Raw genomic sequence first — 18,128 nt, forward strand, 5'->3', positions numbered from 1 at the left:
AAGTATGCTGCATTGTGTGCCCGTCTCGACTTATATTTGTGGACCCTTTTCCGATACTGACCGGTACGTGTAATCACATCAATTTGCGTTATGCAAGATTGATTTTCTGCTATCTCGAAGACTTATGCACGACCGGTCCAGAAAAGAAGGGTCGAATTTGAAGGATCGAATTTTTCTTACTTGCGATATAGTCATGCTAGATTGTTTTTGACAGTTTCAACAAATCCAGCAAACTATAGTTCTTTGTATTGTACATGATCAAGGGAAGGAATCCAAATATTTCCCATTTAACTATATACTCGTCTGTTTGTTAACCCTTTGAATTAATAAAAAATAAATTCTGACATAATCAAATACAATCCTATCGTAACCGCTTACACCATTAGATCTAGCAGCTCATGTAGCCTATACGTCTGTTTTAAATTTTCATATATTTGGATTAGATACATGCGTTTTCTTCTTATGTGATTTTTTTTATGGCATATTCATGCATGTTGGATGCTTATTTCTTAGGCATGTTGTATAACATTGCTCACTTTGATTATTTGTTCTTCTTTTACTCCGTTTGTTTTTGCAGAAAATGAATAAGTTAAAAAAAAAAATTATCTTAGAAATACTCTTTCGTATCATTTACAGAAATAAATGGATGAAAAATATTTTTATCTTTCATAAAAATATTTAATAATTGTTGTCAATAATGAAAATAAATTTGCTTATTGGTTAATTATTTTAATCAATATAAATGATCACTTTTAAGAAAATATCTTCCAAATCAATCATTTTTTACGAAACAGAACTTTCATTAAGTTATTTTCTCCTCCATATTTTAAGAGTTTTAGGAGAATATCATTAGCTTACATGATCATACCACATTTCTCCCCCTCATAACGCTTAATCACCAAACGTCTAACCGTAGTAGTTTGTCTTGAACTCTCTTGATTGAAGGGCTAATTTTCCTCCAACCAAAATTACCCTTTTCATCATCTTAAAATTCTGTCAATTTCGCCTTAAAATCTTGCACTTCTGACTCTAATTATCCCAAATAATATCCCCCAAGTGTGAACTGAGTATAAAGCCACATTTGAACATCGCTGGAGCCACTTCGTTTCCCATTCAAAGAATTACTTTCCCTTTTCTTCAAAAGTCAACATTCTCGAGATTTGCGTGGTTCTTCCCCTTGAGAAAGCCAATTCCTAATCCTCAAGAGGGTAAATCAAGAAAGGTTCTTTTGACTAATCGTCTGCCCATTGGGACTCCATCCTAATTTTAATAAAGTTAGTTTTGACTCGAATAGACCTAACTTTTTGAGCAAAAAGGAGGGTCAACCTCGGTCAACAGAGCTATTTTTACCCTAAAATTCCAATTTCCCCATCCTTTTCTCAACAACTCACATTAATTAAACAAAAGTTAGTATTGACTTTTTCTTTTAGTTCAGAAAAGTTAACATTGACTCAGAAAGTGGGGCTTCATGTTGAGGATTACCGGAATGCGAAGTCGTCGAGTTGACCAAGCTGGGCCTGGCTTTCCTAAATTCATGGGCCTGATGGCCTCATCCTCTACTCTTTACAATACACCCTTTACGATCTGAAATCGAAAAGAGCCAAAAAAAAAAAAAAAGAAGAAGAAGGAAAAATCACGCTTCAACCATACCAATCGAAATTATAGAATTTTAAAGTGCGGGCTTTCGTACGATTGATGTGATATCCAAATCCCGTACCATGCAATTATGATGATAACGAAAATAATTGGCGTTCGGTTCGGCCTCCATTACCTTTGATGTACTGGGATTATGACATCTAATTATTTCGCTCGCCAATCCATGAACAGTGAAAAGGGCTACAAATGGACAAGAACATTTAGTGTGTAAAAAGTTGACATAAGATAATGCACAAAAACGGATTAGAAGTTTTTATAATTTAGGTAAAGACCACATCAAATCATAAACATTTTTATCGATGCGATTGAGCCCAAAATCTTTTTTGAAAAATATAATCCATTCATTAGTCTTTCCTTTTATGCAATTAAGTCCTAAGTTTCAATTGAAAAGAACAACAAAGTCCCGAACACATACTGAAAGAGCGTAGATTAAGGCTGTAATAAACAATTCATTTCTAGTACCACAAAGGCAATTTAAAAAAGAAAACCCGTTTGCCAAAATCTCAAAATCGGCGTGAACGACATACAATAGTTTTGCTCAGAAATTGTTCCATCCTGCTCTTTATTAAATTGTCGCAGCATTGAATACGAAATTCAATATGTTGTGGCCTACATGTTCGTGCTCGAAATTTTCTAACACCAAGAAACGTATGCCACCGTCGTTCGTCTTTCCTACGTCGTGTGGTTCTTGGAGAGAATCTTCCCCCTCAATCAAAGACAAACTTGTGGAGTAGGGTTAGCCCAGAAAGCCATTGAATATACTCGAAAAAGCGTAGTTGGCCTTTTCCCTACTTTTCAACCACTCTCCCATTTTAGAGCCCTCTTTTTATTATTAATATTATTAATATTATTATCATCATTATTATGTTCATCCCGGGAAAAAGGGGTATAATTCAATTTATAAAAAGAATTTAATTTTTCTTTTCTTTTTGTCCCCCCTCACGAGCGACAGCAAATGCTTGTCCTTTCTAAGACCACCGCCAGCTATCGAGCTACCCATGAAAGAATTAAGGGGAATTTGAATGCCAGCTGTGACATGACAACCCCAAATAATCCAGGAAATAAATTCTAATTAAGGTTCACTAAAATACACGAGATATAAACGACGTAAATGAGCTATTTTTATTTTTTATTCGGAATTTGGTCGATGAAATGGGAAAAAATGCCTTGTAACTCATGGTTTGCTCCCACCAAAATCTTCGCACGAGTACTTGGTATTTAAGTTTTTGACGTTTTTGTATTCAGTCCGTTATGAAATATGATAGATCGCGCTGAAACTCCGTATGTAATTCAATATACGAAAATGTAGATCTACAGACACGAGCACTGAATGAACCTAGACAACGAAGGGTTTACGATGAATGTTACAATTACATCCTGTTTCCATGCCTGTGAACTGAGAAATGGTCAGAGTAGGTTCTGAGTTTTAGGCTTTCGGTTTTGACTCCATGCGAACGAAGCGAAGCAACGCAGGAATTAGGGAAAGGCTGTAAAGGCCCCGGAGGGAAGAGAGAGAGAGAGAGAGGAGACAACGCGGTTACTGTGCGATGGGAAACAAAGGGAAAGAGCAGAAAACAAGGTAGCGATAATGATAAGGTCTTTTAACTCTTTATATTGTGGAAATAGAGATAAAGTTTCTAACTCCATTCAAACCCCGCACAGAGAGAGGGTAAAAAGGCGGGTTAAAAAGAAAAAGGAGAAGAAAAGGAAGAGAAAAAAAAGGAGCTTTATCTAGCTTTAGGAGAAAAATTCTTGCTTGATTTGGAAGAAATGGAAGAACGCAGAAGATTGCGAAAGAAGAGATGGAGATTGAGTGTAAAGAAAAGTGCGATACTCATTTCGCTACTTGTTACACTTTTGGGATCAGACGTAGGGGGGAAAAAGGTTTGCCAATCAAGATCCAAATTAGATGGTTCGGTTTTGAACATATTGGGCAGGTGGAAATGGAATTTGCTTTGGAGGGTGCCGACACAAACAGAAAATATTCTGATTTTCATTTGAACTTATTTATCTTCCATAAGTTTTAGCCATGACGGTTTGTTCAAATTAGAAACTAATTAGAGTTTTGAGCTTCTACTAGAGTGGGATTTCATATTCGATTCATTCTCGGCACACTCACTTGAGGCTAGAGTTTAATGAAAGAAATTTTTTACAAATCTTCACTACCCGATATGTGGATGTGATTTGCTTTTCATCAATTGAGACATAAGTATTTAGTTAAGCATTTGACTTAAATGTTGTGCAATTGATATTATGGACACTTGAATACCTGAATGCATCTCAAATAATAGTCAGGTAGATATATTTCACCCTAAAATTTCACTAAATCTCGATAGAGATGAATCGACTTCATTTTAGAAGAACACCACATCAAATTTTCTTTTCCAAACCTCCAAAAGAATCCAGAAGTCGTGGTCTTAACCCTCCACATTTTCCCAAAAACAAGTGAAACCAAGAAAAAACTGAGGCCTCATGGAGAAAAAAGAGGAGGGTGAACTGAGGGATGTGATATGGACCCAGAAGAGCTAGGGTTAGGGTCAACACAAAAAGAACCTTTTGCTGAAACATTTCTTGGAATCAGGGGAAAAAGAAAAATAAGAAAAATGAAAAATATGTGTGAGAGAGAGAGAGAGAGAGAGAGAGAGAGAGAGAGACCATATGAGGCTTTTTGTGGTCCAGAGAGCACCTGAACGAACCGCAGGAAGCTGACTCCAAGACTTCAAAAGAAAAAGAAAATTTGTCAGTCAGTCTTCGCCTGTCGTCATCTCGAATCCCCCGCGAGCTAAGTAAAAAGAGCAAGAAAACAAACGAGAAAATAACTCGATAAACAGGAGTAAATAATTGCGCTGAACGAGGGTGGTTTTACCTTTTCCATGCACAAAAGTTAAAAGTAAGAGCATCTGCTATACCCTCCTCAATTCAAATATATATATTTATATATTAAAACTATTTTGACACGAAACCCATGAATCAGCTCATCAACCCAAGACGTGGTTGACTTGTTGTTGGTGTGCTCTTTCTTCTGTAGTGTATCATCAGGTCATGACTCATGACTCCATTATCAACCTTACATCACATGCCCTACTCGTTTGTCTTCTTACAACTTAGGGTTACTGGGGTCCTTTAGTTTTTAGGCACAAAAAAAAGAAAAAAAGAAAGAAGAAAAAAACCTTAAGCAAAAGCAAGGAGGTGAAAGTGGGTTAGTTAGATTTGTCATGTGACGAGCACTACAGAGACGCTGACAAAAAGGAAAATAAAGTATAATAGGTGGTAATCCTTCTTTTTAGCAGTATGAATATCTTTGAGGGAATCAAGTGGGTTTTACACTAATAAAAAGAGATATAACAGCATGCCCATAAACTTTGATTTAATGTGCAATGTTGTCCCTAAACTTTTAATTTGTGCAATATGATTCTTGAATCTTAACTCGGTATGTGATGTTGCCCATAAATTTTTAGTTTGTTCAATATAGTCTCTAAACTATTAGAAAATGTTCAATGTGTTCCCCAAACTACATGAAAATATTAAAAGGTTTATAGACTGCATTTAACATTGAATCAAAGTTCAAAAGCTATATTGAACAAATTAAAAGTTCAAGAATAACATTGCACATTAGATCGAAGTTTAAGGACCATAGTATCATTTTCTCTACAATTGAGAAAATGAGAAGAAAATGCTAACAAAGGATTTTGGAGCAACAGAGTCTCGGATAGAAATTTAAGTGATTCATTTTTGCTTGAGTTAGCAGTTTCATATTTTTGATTATCATGAGTTAAATTATGACTTCGATCGTGAGTTTTATGGTTGGTCTGCTAAATTGGTTTATATGGAATTTTAATTGACAAAATCATCCTTTTTCTTCTTCTTAATGTAATTGTTAGAGTATAAGTTATTCGTTGAGCATATTAAAGTATTCCATAGCATCGCCATTATATAATACAGACAAGAGCTAATTAGGCACGGACAATGTGCAGATACCATGTCTTAATAGCAAAATATCCACTTAGCAACTCCATTACCTCTTCTTTTAACTTTCTATAAAAATCACATGAATTATGATTGTCATTGGTCCTACATTCTTTAAGAAGTTCTAAGTACACCCTGTAAAGCACAAGCTACCAAAAATTAATCATGCATTTTTACCAGCGACCAAATATCCGATTTTCACTTTATTTTCGTGAGGGATTTGGACAAGAGGGAGAGAATAGAAAGGGCTAAGCTACAGCACGCTATATATAGGCACGTCATCAATACTGAAAGCTTTTCATGAGAGAGGCAAGTTGTCCCTTCCTTGAAAAAAAATGTGTATGTGATCGTTACATATCGGAGATAAAGGGCAGGGAGAGAGGATAAATCTCAATTCAATGTTCACCACATAAGCAGATTTACAAATGCAACTTCATATATATGTTGTGACTTCCATTGTTTATCGAGTTCATTGGCTAAAGTAAAAATACAGGAAATATGTGCAAGAGCCAACCACATGCGGATCTCCTCCTTAATCTCGACCCAAAAAAAAAAAAAAAAAAATCCTCCTTATCTAAAACTGTGGAGGGTTGTTTGTGAATTTCGCTATGATAATTTTGAAATAATATGCTTCGCCTGATTGGGTGTTATTCTTCTTTAGAAACCGGTTAACTCTCCGACCCCTAATTCGCCTTGCTGTTTACCCTTATGGGTTAGCTTCGTTCTAAGCTAACTCCCTATGCCGAGACGCATATATTCATATTCTTTCTATTTGCTCGTGTACGTCGGCAAGTCTAGTATACGGTGTAGTTCAAAGACCACTTAACGACAGAGAGGAAGATGAGGCAAGAGCGTGCGGGGGCATTCTCGGTAAGGAAGATGGATTGTAGGGCCAAGGCGGTCTTTAACATTGTTGCCTCTTTTTGTCCTTTTTCGCTCCCCTTCTCTCCTTCCCTGCCCTTTTTATCTCCATCACTCTCCTTCTCAATTCTCACAACCCAACCTCAACCATCTCCCTCCCTCCCTCTCTCACTTCTCCATTATCACACAACTCTCTCTTTCTCCCTCTCTCTCTCAATCTCTCAGTTTCAAACTCAAAGACAATTCCAAGCATCTCTCTTGGGCTCCAAGCAGGAGGGGAAGCCAATCTTTTTGAGGGGAATGTTGTCTGGCTCGAGGCCGCGAACCGTAGATCCGCCAATTTTTCCTCTCCAATTGGATCAATTGTTCTCTAGATCGTCGCATCGGTCACCGATCTAGCGTTAGCGGCGTCGGACCAGGCTTCATTCCCCCCAATTATTGCTCTTCCAATCTTCAAGAACGTCTCGGTGCCTGAGGTGCGAGAGTTTTGAGTATGATCCTCTCCCTCTCTCAAAAAGGTTGGATCTTTTTAGGGCTATGATTGGTATGGAATATTTATAGATGTGGGTTGTTCGTTACTCGTATGTGCATGAGCAGATCATTGTGTAATGATGATGGGTTTTGACTATCTTTTTGTTTTTTTTTGGGGTTCTGACTGAATGAGGAAAAGTTTCATCATTACGCTTTGAAAGATTCACGGATGAGTTGTTGGGTTTTTTTTTTTTTTGGGTGGATCTCTGTCAGTCTCTGTTTTTTCCTTTGGTTCAAACTGAGTTGAGATTCAGATTCATCATTGGACTACGATTTTCTTCATGATGCTTTGAGTATCTTCTCTGTCTGTTTATGCTCCTTCGCTCGTTCACTTTCTTCACCTCTTCCGCAGGAAAAAGAAAAAGAACGAGACTTTAGGGTTTTCATCTGTTCTCACCCTTTTTGTTTGATTTCCAATTCTCGTATTCGCATGTGATCTCACTGTATAAGATTAGAGTTTTCCCCGACACGAGTCAGATGATTATCACTTTATCTGTCTTAGTCAAACTAAACTGGCTCCAGGCTGTTTCCTTCTTTTTTTTCTTTTCTTTTTTTTAAGCATAAGTTAAAGACTGTTTCTTCACTGAAATTATTAGCATAAAAGAAAGAATTCTCTGCACAATGTTTCAGACTCACGTGGATCTATCGCATGGGCACTAGTTCTTGGTCTTTCTGTATGTTTTTTTGTCATGACCATTCAATGTTATGCAACTTTGATGGAGATGCATGGGTAGCGACATGAACTGTTGCTATAATACCAAAAGATATAGCCCTTGGATCAGATTGTTTCTTAGCGTCTCTTCTGACTGATTTGGTCTCAAGTGCATGCATTCTCGTATCATGTAAATCACTGATTATATTGGAATGTCGATATCTCGAATCATATATACAATGTATGACACATACCTTGGTGGTTAAACCTTAGCCTAGTATGCGGATGAGAAAGTGGGAGATAAATACCCTTTCTTGGTTTCGTCACTGAAAGCAGCATTGGCGAACTTGTACTGAAGAAGATAGACTTCATCTTGTCTTTGTTTTTTTCTTTGTAAGGATTTGGAAAACGGCAATGCATCGATATCCATTGTTGCAGAAACCCTATCGGTACCTGTGGAGATCTGATACCGCAAAGAATTACGTTTTGAATAGCCCTTTTTTTTTTGTTTAGGGGAGAGAAAGGAGAAGAGGTGAGTGATGTGATTTGCGATGGACGATGGGACCTCTGATGTTGCTAGACCTTGCAGTGTTGTCTTGTGCAAGAAGGGTTGCCTTGTACTACTCCACATGAAATGAGCACCGCCCATTATTTTATTAGTAAAGCGTTACCCATTTGATTTAATTTAGGACCAAAGTGAATAATGGAATATCTGCAGGTAATTTTTGGCTATAGCTTTAGTAATATCATCTTTCGTGGAGAGAAACTTGTTTATCCATATGCTAGGCATATGAAGAGAGACAGAATGATATGATTTATAAACCTAGAGAGAAAGGAGGTTTCTAAATTCGTTCCCTCCCTTGATAGTCTTAAAGGAAGAAGAGATGATAACAATCATCCAATTTCAGTTGCATAAATCAAACATATATTCCAATGTGTGTCCTCTTGTTTCCTTTACCTCTGAGCTCTTCAGTTAGGGTTTAGGGAGACATTGTGATTAAAAAGGAGAACAACCACGAGAGGAACGTCATCAACAGGAAAACAATGGTCATTTTTGTTCTTCTTGTTGATGATGATGGGGTTCTAGTGCTGTGTGCATCATTCTGTCATCAATTTCTGAAGCCAAGAGAAGACCACACTGGGCTGGAGACTGAGTCATAAATGGCTCCTTCTGACTACTCTCTCTCTCTCTCTCTCTCTCTCTCCCCCTCTCTCTCTCCCCCCTTTTAGATTTTCTCTTTCTTCCACATACACACAGCGAAGTGGAGTCAACATCAGCATTTACCACAGGAATTCACCTTTACCCAGAAGACTGTGATCATTAATTCATCATGGACTACGATGTATCCTCCGTGCATTTGGCAGTGTACCAGTGAATGAAAACATTTTTCTTTTTTGTTTTGAATCTCATCAAAGATGGTGAACACAGCGAAGTCCTTTTCCTAATTAATTATCAGTAGTCATGATCATATCACGTGAACTATGTGCCCATGTCTATACGACATCTTGGTTCATATGTGGACACGACACTGCAGATACAATCACTCGTGCCACAATTAATACGTGGGACGGTGACGTAGATAAGTGCTTTGTGATAAATTATTGACTTGAAATGTCTCATAAGAGCAGATGCAAAGACTTGATGTGTTCAAGTCTGTCTTTCTATGTAATTTGAACTCAAATACCTGAAATCTTTGTCTTATCGATTGTTTGTTTTATATTCTTTTTAACTTGTTAGTAAGGACATAGTTCCAAGGCTACTCCGCACTGTACTTTTGGAATTCGATCTGGTTTGACTTTCTTGGAACTTAGCTGCATTGATTTGTTATGTTTATGACCCACCCTATGTGACTTTTTCTTGCTTAGATTCTCACGCCCGCGCGCACTCCATAGTTTTGTGAGCAGATGGGAGACAAGAGGCAAAACATCTAATCGATACAAAGTGGTGAAAAGAAGACGAGGGTCTTGTTCTGCGTGGTAAGAAAGAAAACGAGGAATTGGTAAGAGTGTATGTATGTACATTGAATAGGAGGGGAAAGAAGAGGTGCGCACACTCCATACTTTCTTGATCAGACGGCAGATGAGAGACAAAACATCTAATCGATACAAAGTGGTGAAAAGAAGACGAGGGTCTTCTTCTGCATGGTAAGAAAGAAATGAGGAATTGGAGAGAGCGTATGTATGTACATTGAATTGTGAAAAAGGGGGGAAAGAAGAGGTTCACGGTCTGAACTCGACATGAAACAGAAGTAGCAATTCATGGCTCATAGAAAAGTGAATCCACAAAGCCTTTATCTTTTAATAATCTCTCCCTTTAAAAAACCCTTTGTCGTTTTAAAGTGATGCAGAAATAGAGTTTCAGCCGAAAGTGACACCAAGACAGCTAACTTTTCTTCTGTTTATTAATCTTACACTACATTAATTCATTCATCTTTTCCTTTCGAAGTTTGGTCATCGTTTTAAGAATTCAAACGAGGTGTATAAAAAAAAGATTAGTGGATAAGTACGTGGTAAGTTTGGATTAGAAAAAATGGGAGAACAAGAAATCAGCTGAATTAACAACAGCACAAGTTGGTTGTCGAGAGTAAAGCTTTCGGTGAAAAAGGATAAACTTGAGTTCCTAGGGTTTGTCTCTCCATCGCCAATAAGTTGCCTGCATCAAGTCGTAGCAGACACAGACATTCAGCGACAGACGTATCTTTGGTCCCAAACTGTTCATTCATTCATTCAAAACCCTAGAACACAAAAGTGAGCAATACGTTCTAAAACGTCAACTATCTTCGTTTAAATAAGCGAAAATCTTGAACACAACGAAATATTTTACAAACATTTGTTGGGTCTAGAACCTTTTTTTTATTTATTAGAGGGGAATGAGAATATACAGTGTATGAAATTGGATTGAAAACAGTGGAAACTTGTTCTCGCCCGGGCATTACACCTGAAGATTAATTAAGGCACAGAGGTTTTACATTAATTTACATCATTGTGACTCCTCAATGGCTAAGAAAGTCATGCCCTCGCTACCGAGCTAGCTAGACTAGTCTGATGAATTGGGCTTGATTTATCAGCTTGTTTGTCTCTCTCAAAGGGCCAAGAAAATGGTTGAATCATCACGCACAATTGCACATGCACAACATTAGGCGGGGCCTTTTCTTTAAGGGTCCGTTACCACTACGTTTTTTTGGGCCACAGGATCCATGCTAGGGCTTGCGAGTGAGTCGCGTTGAACCGATACAGTGCTAAGCTAAGACTCAGCTCGACTCCCCGTGCTTGGTGCTCGAAACTCCGCTCGAAACTCCGCTCGAAACTCCGCTCGTGAGCTCGACTCAACTAGGTAACCGAGATTCTTGACCTCGACTCGACTTGACTAGATTGCAGCTGAGCTATAAAAAGGAAAGAGATCGAGCTTAGAAAGTAATTTTTTTTTTCATGCATTTATTTTAATACATGGGCATCTCATACAACTGCTTTTACGACTATCAAATGTTTTTGCAAGAAAAATACCAGCTCTAACAGACGAGTCTGAGCTCTACTCAACTCGAAACCAAGCGAAGCCCAACTACTCGCAAATAGCTTAACTCAGTCTCACTCCTAAACCATGTTATGTTGACATGTCGTGCTATTACTATTTTCCTCTTAGTCCTACGAGCATCTGTCCAGCTTTTCTCATCAAGGTAAGAAAAAGAAAGACTTATCTTATTCAATACTAAAGGAATATCGAAATGTCACGCACTCTTTTTTTTTTCCTTTCCTTGGGAAGAACAACCGGCACTTCATTAAGGGGATTCGCTTTTCGTTTTGGGTCAAAGTTGAATTGAATGCGAAACGTACGTAGGACTAGTGTAAAATTTAAAGTAAATAGCACGATCCCTTCTTTTTTTTTATTATAATTAATTATTGTTTTTCAACTCGAGAACCAAATTAGAAACTTGCACAGAGGAGTTGGATATGATCAGGAGTGACCGACGAATCAAGACTGTCAGAGTTGACTCAAAAGTTAGTACTGACTTGGGAACGATGATTGGCGATGGCCACTTGATGGTGGTTCGACCGATGGAGGTGGTAAGAGGTCGACTACATATCGGAAATGATTTTTAGTCTCATTAAATGCATAGATCCTCTTTTACATTCATAATTTTTTATGTATTTTTTTTTTTATGACCTAGGAAAATTCATAAATCGACAGCGACGGGTAGATCCGAGTCCACGGAGGAACCCACCACCCCCGTAAAGCGGGTAAGTCCACCTGTGACGTGCTAGGGATTCGAACTTCTCCCATTCGTGAGGGGGAGAAAGCTTGAAGCCAGCAGTGCCATTCAGTGCGGTGGTTTTATGTATTATTTTCCTTTTTTGATCATAAAAATTATTCAAAAGAAAATCATAAAAATTATTTTCTTTTAATCCACAAAAGGGTGCGGTTTATGCTGACTTTCTACAGTGCTTTTTTGGACGAGCTTGTTCTAACTTTTGAAAGTTCTGGCTCTATCATAATGCTAGGCATGGAAAAATATTTAGATGTTAACGTGGCTTTTTATTTTTATTTTTTTCATATCTCAATCTAGAACTTCTCCTTTCTCATTGACCTAAACCCTAATTTTTCGGAACCATGCCAAACATCCAAAAATGAGAAATTATGTGTTTCGCCAATAGTTTTTCTTCGTTCAAATGAGCCACCAGATTTCGTCCCTAGTATAAGTTCCTCTTCGATAATGCTAGGTTGAAACGCTAAACAATGTTACAAACTTTAACGTATATGACGTCGAACATGATTGATTGGTTTGTCTCTTATGTATTTGGTGACTTGCTTTTTTCACGGCTAAATGGGCATTGAGATTCGCTTATGCTTATTTCATTTGTAATAATGCCAGGTAAATCAAGAACCGTTCACGTGGTGGTACGGTACCCAATTTTTCAAACTTGACATACCAAAAAAAAAAAAAAAAAAAAAATCATACTCAACGCCGTATGTCAAGTTTGAAAAATTGGGTACCATCGGCGTTGAGTATGATCAACCGCTCGTTTTAATGCCCCTAATTACATCAACTCCCACTCACGTCGTATATCATATCAACTGTTGCAGGCGAATCTTGACGTAACCTGAGATGGCCCCCTTCCTTTCTCTTGAATCCTCAGTGTCGGGGCGGAATTGAACAACCAGACCAAGAGGGAATAAAAGAGCCACATGTAAACTGTACTTAGCCGCCCACATGGAACACGACATGAGTTCTACCTGTCTCTCTCTCTCAAAGGAACATGGAGTCCCCGTTTTAGAATTCCTTCTCTTGGCTGGTGTTCTTGTTCGTAGGGCCAGCATCCGAGGAAAACATATAAGCTTGTCTGGCGTCCGAGGAAAAATTAAATGCTCTCTCCCCCCCTCTCTCTACGTTCACCTGTGTGATGCACAGGATTCGACCGCTATAGTACTCGCAAGTCATTCTCCATTTTGTCCAGTTAAAGCTCCTGAAAAGCATCTGGCATGGTGATATGGAATTCATCTGGCCAGTTCTTATCTAGTTCGCAGCTCGAGCCAACTAAGTCACCAAACAGCGGAGAAAATAATTTTTTATCCCTCCCGCCCTAATCTAAGATACCACAATTAAGTCATCCATTGGTTCGAAACATATTTGGTATTTACCCAATAAATAACTCGATAAGCGAATGGGACGAAGTCATTTACGAAAGAGAAATACCGTCATCCTTGGAAAAAAAAATTGCGATTGATTTAATGATAATGCAAACCTAACACCTCGAACCATAAAATCAACAATCACCTAATATTTTTGTGCGAGCAACCGCTTTTTTACATCTATTTGTCTCATTTCATGATTGTCTAAGTCTTTTAGATTTTCACAATTTCTTTACTTAAATGTTTGCATTCTTATGTTCTGCGACTCTATATATTTTCTAAATTGGAGATTATGCGGCTGAACGAGTAGTTGATGCAAATTTGAAATGGCTAGGAAATTGCCAAAAGTTGGCGTGCATGGGTTTGTAGATTCAGTTCTGGCATGCATGCTCAGATGGTCGGCGACGGCTCATTCGTTTGACGAAAAGAACCAACACTTTCTTTCGTATGAACTTGACTCGATTGAACATGTTCACTTTCTAAATCCCACTATTGACCTTTATTTCGTTTGATTCACATTGTGCAGCACTTTAATGGTCAACTTGAATAAGGAGAGAGTTCGTCGAAGTTACATATAGCTAGACTTGTTAATATGGGTCATAAACTTATTTCTTAATCCATTTTTGATTTTGACAAAAAAACCCATATATGATGGGTTAAGTTATTATAAAAGAATATTTATATACAGAAAATGAGTCATTAATAAATTTACAATGTAAAACACAAAATAATATGGGTGTTAAATGAGTTAAATATGTAAGTATTTTAGCAATATGGGTTAAGTTAGGTATTGATTGGGTATGCATTGGGTTGTGTTTCGTCAGGTCGGGTATGAGCTACTAGATTTGTGGTGTATGAAAATGGCTAAAAACAATTAAATGGGCCAATTTGAGTTGGACTGAATTAACCCAAACCTAACCCCGTCCACCTGTTTGATGGGTATTCATATAGCTATTATTAGTTGTTTCTCTCTCTCGTTTTTAGGTCAAGGTTATGATTAACTTATAACATCATATAGCAAAAACCGTCTCTTATGCGTCAGAATAACATCACTAGAATTGTTGTGAACGCAACTCAACGTGATTCACATGCTGGTACAGTGTCCCTTTAGGAAGGGGTTGTGTTGGTCGGAATCATTGGGTTTCTCGATCTACCTTGTGAGGTGGTTGAACTGATAACTGGGACTGTTATGACCATGCGGAGCGTGAACATGCTAAACCACTTGAGTAAGAAACAAAATTGAGGATATTAAACTTGAACATGGACAATTTACGTGGTTTGGTGGTGTGCCTACTCCATGGCGAGAGATTAATAAGATGATTTTGATGTGATTGATGAAGAGAAAATTACAATCGCTCTAATACTTAACTCTCTTGTGTTTCCCAATTCTAAATAATATTCAACATCAAAAGAATCGATCATAAAAAATGAGTTTGTTCACACTATTAACTCTTTTAGATGACAGCTCTCGAAAGTTATCTTAGGATTTTCTCTTAAGTCCCTTATGAAATAAACATCAAAGTAGGGCTATAATGTTGACCGGCCATAATAGGCCACGCCCAGGCCAGCTACTCGTCTATGCGCCTAACCAGGGTTACTCAATCCACAACGTTCTCATTGTAGCTCTACTTCCACATCTGCTGTGATCATTCATCTTCCATTTTTCAATCTATTATCGAGACTTACGGGACGAATATGAGTTCATTGAACGGTCGTTATATTCAAAGGTGATGAGCTCAACAGGTTATTGGGTCAAGATAATCAAGTTGAGGAGGAGAGAGAAGGGGGTGGGGGAAGGAGGTCTTGGAACGATGTCAAGTTTAGTGAGAACATTCAGAGATGAGCATCGCTTCAGGGGTTATTAATTCAAAGTAATCAAGTTGATTGTACTTTGAAAGAAAGCCAAGTCTGGAAGAACTTTGAGGGATGAACGCCACTTTGGGGGATTTTTAGGATTTTCCTTAAAATGAGTGACGACGATATAACATTAAATAATCGACAAACAAGTGAACTAAGAGAGTCCTCTCAATTTTTTAATGAACTTCTCATTAGATTCTAAATGCGAAAAATAATCATTCCCATTCTACAACTAATTGAATTCACCAAGAAAAGTTCTCTTCTTTTTCCCTTTATGAGTTTTTTTTTTTTTTTAAAGGAATAGACACCAGAGGACCTCGAACTTTGTTAAATTGTTCAAGTAGACAAATTAATTCTTACATGTAATCTTCTCGTGTTGATTGGATAATATATATATATATATATATTTTCAAAAACACAGAGAGAGATTGAAGAGGAGGGCCGGGGGTTGGGGCTACAAGGGGCGGCGATGGTGCCACCCATGCGTCGGCAAAGGCTGCTATGCCCTTCTCGGTCGTCATCAGGGTTGCTCAACCTTGGCCAAGGCTAGATTTGGCTTGAGGTTGCCTGACTCAAGTCTGGCTTGGGGTTACGTGACACTCGATGTCACATTGCCAAAGGTCGTGACCCCGTCTGTCACTAGGCCCAGGTCGCGCTTCCTCGCCGTTGCTCGCCAGGGTTGGCCAGTCAAGGTAGTGTGACCCCCGATCTGCAGCCCATCTTCTCTTCCGTCTTTTCTTTTCAACTATCCTTTTTCTGCCATTTTTCTTTTTTCAAAATTTATATTTTTAGTTTTTCTTATCTGTGATTTTTCTTTTCACGTTACTTTAGGGCCACATCAGCATTAAACGACGACATAATGGCCACATCGTGATTTCCATATTCTTGATGGAATGATCAAATCGAACATAAAAGCATATAATTTAGGGTTCCAATTACAAATAAAATAAAATAAAATAAAATTCAGAGATGAATAATTTGAAAAATATTTGGAGACCTCTAGCTCTTTTTCTCTTTTTTATTTACACACATATATTTGCGTGTTTTCCCTTTCGGATCATTCGAGGAAACTTCAATAGGAGTCATGTTCATTGTCTAGTAGTTGGTACGAACACATGGAATCATAAAGAGGAGGTTCAATTCAAAGCACCCACGAAAGTGGTCCCAATTAGGATCCGGTCAGGTGTGTACGATATGGACTGCGCTTTTAAAAGGGCCTAATCCTTTGATTGAGGACCCCATTCCCAACCTTGTCTAGCCCTTTTAGTGGAATGAAGTTGATCTATCTTTCACTTTTTACGTGCGGTGTTATTATCTCTTGGTATTATATTTATTTTTATATACATGAACATGTACTTTATTATGAATTGCACTTATGTGTTAATGAGGAAAATCATCTAAAAAGTCCTAAGCCTATTATATAGTGACTGATTTTGTCCTATATCTTTTGATAATTTGCCAATAATTATTCCAGTTAAAATTAGCTGGAAATTGATAATGTGGATATCGACCATCTTACGTGACATCACCGGTGTTGACATGGATAATTTTATAAATATTCTTTTGTTTTCTATGTTTTTCACTATTCTTCTTCCCCAAAGGCTGGTGGGTCACCGATGGTTGGTGACTCTTGTCTGTTGTGAAAGAGGGCTATCGTGACCCATGTGTGTAAGGTAAGAGGCGAGGGCTGTGATACCCTTGCTTTGCTAAATCTATGTGGGATGAGGGCTATGAAGGCCTTCAATTCACTAGATTTGTGTGATGTGGGAGTTGTTGCGGCCTTCGTTGGCTTGCATAGTGGCTAGGGAGGGTCACAATGGCCCTCACCCAGTGGCTAACAAGGTTTTGTGGTCCTATCTTGTGGCTAGTAAGGGTTCTTGGCCATTATCAAGGCATTGGCTGGCCTAATGGGGAAGAAAAACAATAAAATGAAAGAAAAAAAGAAAAGAAAAATATAATAAAAGAAAAAAGATTCAATTGTTTAAAATTTTTCCATATAGGATGGTTGTCATTAACGTAATTAATTCTGGCCAAATCGATTGGAAGGACTAAACCGAGAAATCGTCAAAATGTTTATGCCTAAATTGGTAAAATTAAAAAAGGTTTATGATTGAATTAGCTGCCGTATAATATATATAAAACCTTTTGGACAATTAATCCTGATTGTGAATGTATGGATTCGTGGTATTTTTGTTCATTTAATAAGAAATTTCAAAAGAAATATAGGGTACCCTAAAACATGTGACGGGGTTTTGTTGTGGAGGTTGTTCTAAGACCTGTAGATTTCGGATTCCAAATAATAAGATTTAGTGCTTACAAGATAAGTTTCAAGGTATGGCAATACTCTTATCAACCACTTGTTCATTAGTTTAGGGCCTTAGTGAAATTAGGTATTTTCCCACACTATTCTTTTTACGACTAGAAGCCAAATTGTGGAAAGTGGAATCATGGCTCATGAAATGCTCCACAAAACCAATGAATCAAAGCGAGAGACACGAGACATACCTGAGTTGGGGGAACAAACGTGCATGATTGATCAAAACGTGCTTCAAAGTCGAGCGAATGACAAAGTGCTGATGTGTACATGACACATGCTCAATCCCTGAAGAGATGGGAACACGAAAAAGAAGCATCACAAGGGCAATTAATCCTATCAATATGAAAGGAAGTTAGAAGGGTCGTTTTTGGTTCTCCTTTCGACTAATGTGGTCATCGACTGTCATGTGATAATGGAGTTGGTTGTTTCGATCCTAGACCCTTTCATCTTTTTCTGCTCCAAGGGGGACTTTCACAATAATTGGACGGAGATTTTCCTTTTGGGAATCAAAAGTGGCGAACTATTTGTCCGTTGTCCGAGAATTATGAGGGGTCCTGTGGCGTGTTATCATTACCAGCAAGGAAATTCCGCGCGAAGGACATGTATTGTCTACGCTCATGTAAAAGTACGGAGCATATATAATCGGCGGATCTCATGACAAA

General features: G+C 38.0%; 1 long non-coding RNA gene across 1 annotated transcript; it reads left to right on the top strand.

The window, feature by feature from the left end:
* The first annotated feature begins 6,631 nt into the window (after positions 1–6,631).
* LOC120289450 lies at positions 6,632–9,968 on the top strand. The gene is made up of 2 exons (XR_005547465.1): positions 6,632–7,001; positions 9,533–9,968. It is a non-coding gene; the product is annotated as an uncharacterized LOC120289450 (long non-coding RNA).
* Positions 9,969–18,128: the final 8,160 nt, after the last annotated feature.

Source organism: Eucalyptus grandis, chromosome 11 (assembly GCF_016545825.1).
Source record: "Eucalyptus grandis isolate ANBG69807.140 chromosome 11, ASM1654582v1, whole genome shotgun sequence".
Classification (NCBI taxonomy): Eukaryota; Viridiplantae; Streptophyta; class Magnoliopsida; order Myrtales; family Myrtaceae; genus Eucalyptus; species Eucalyptus grandis.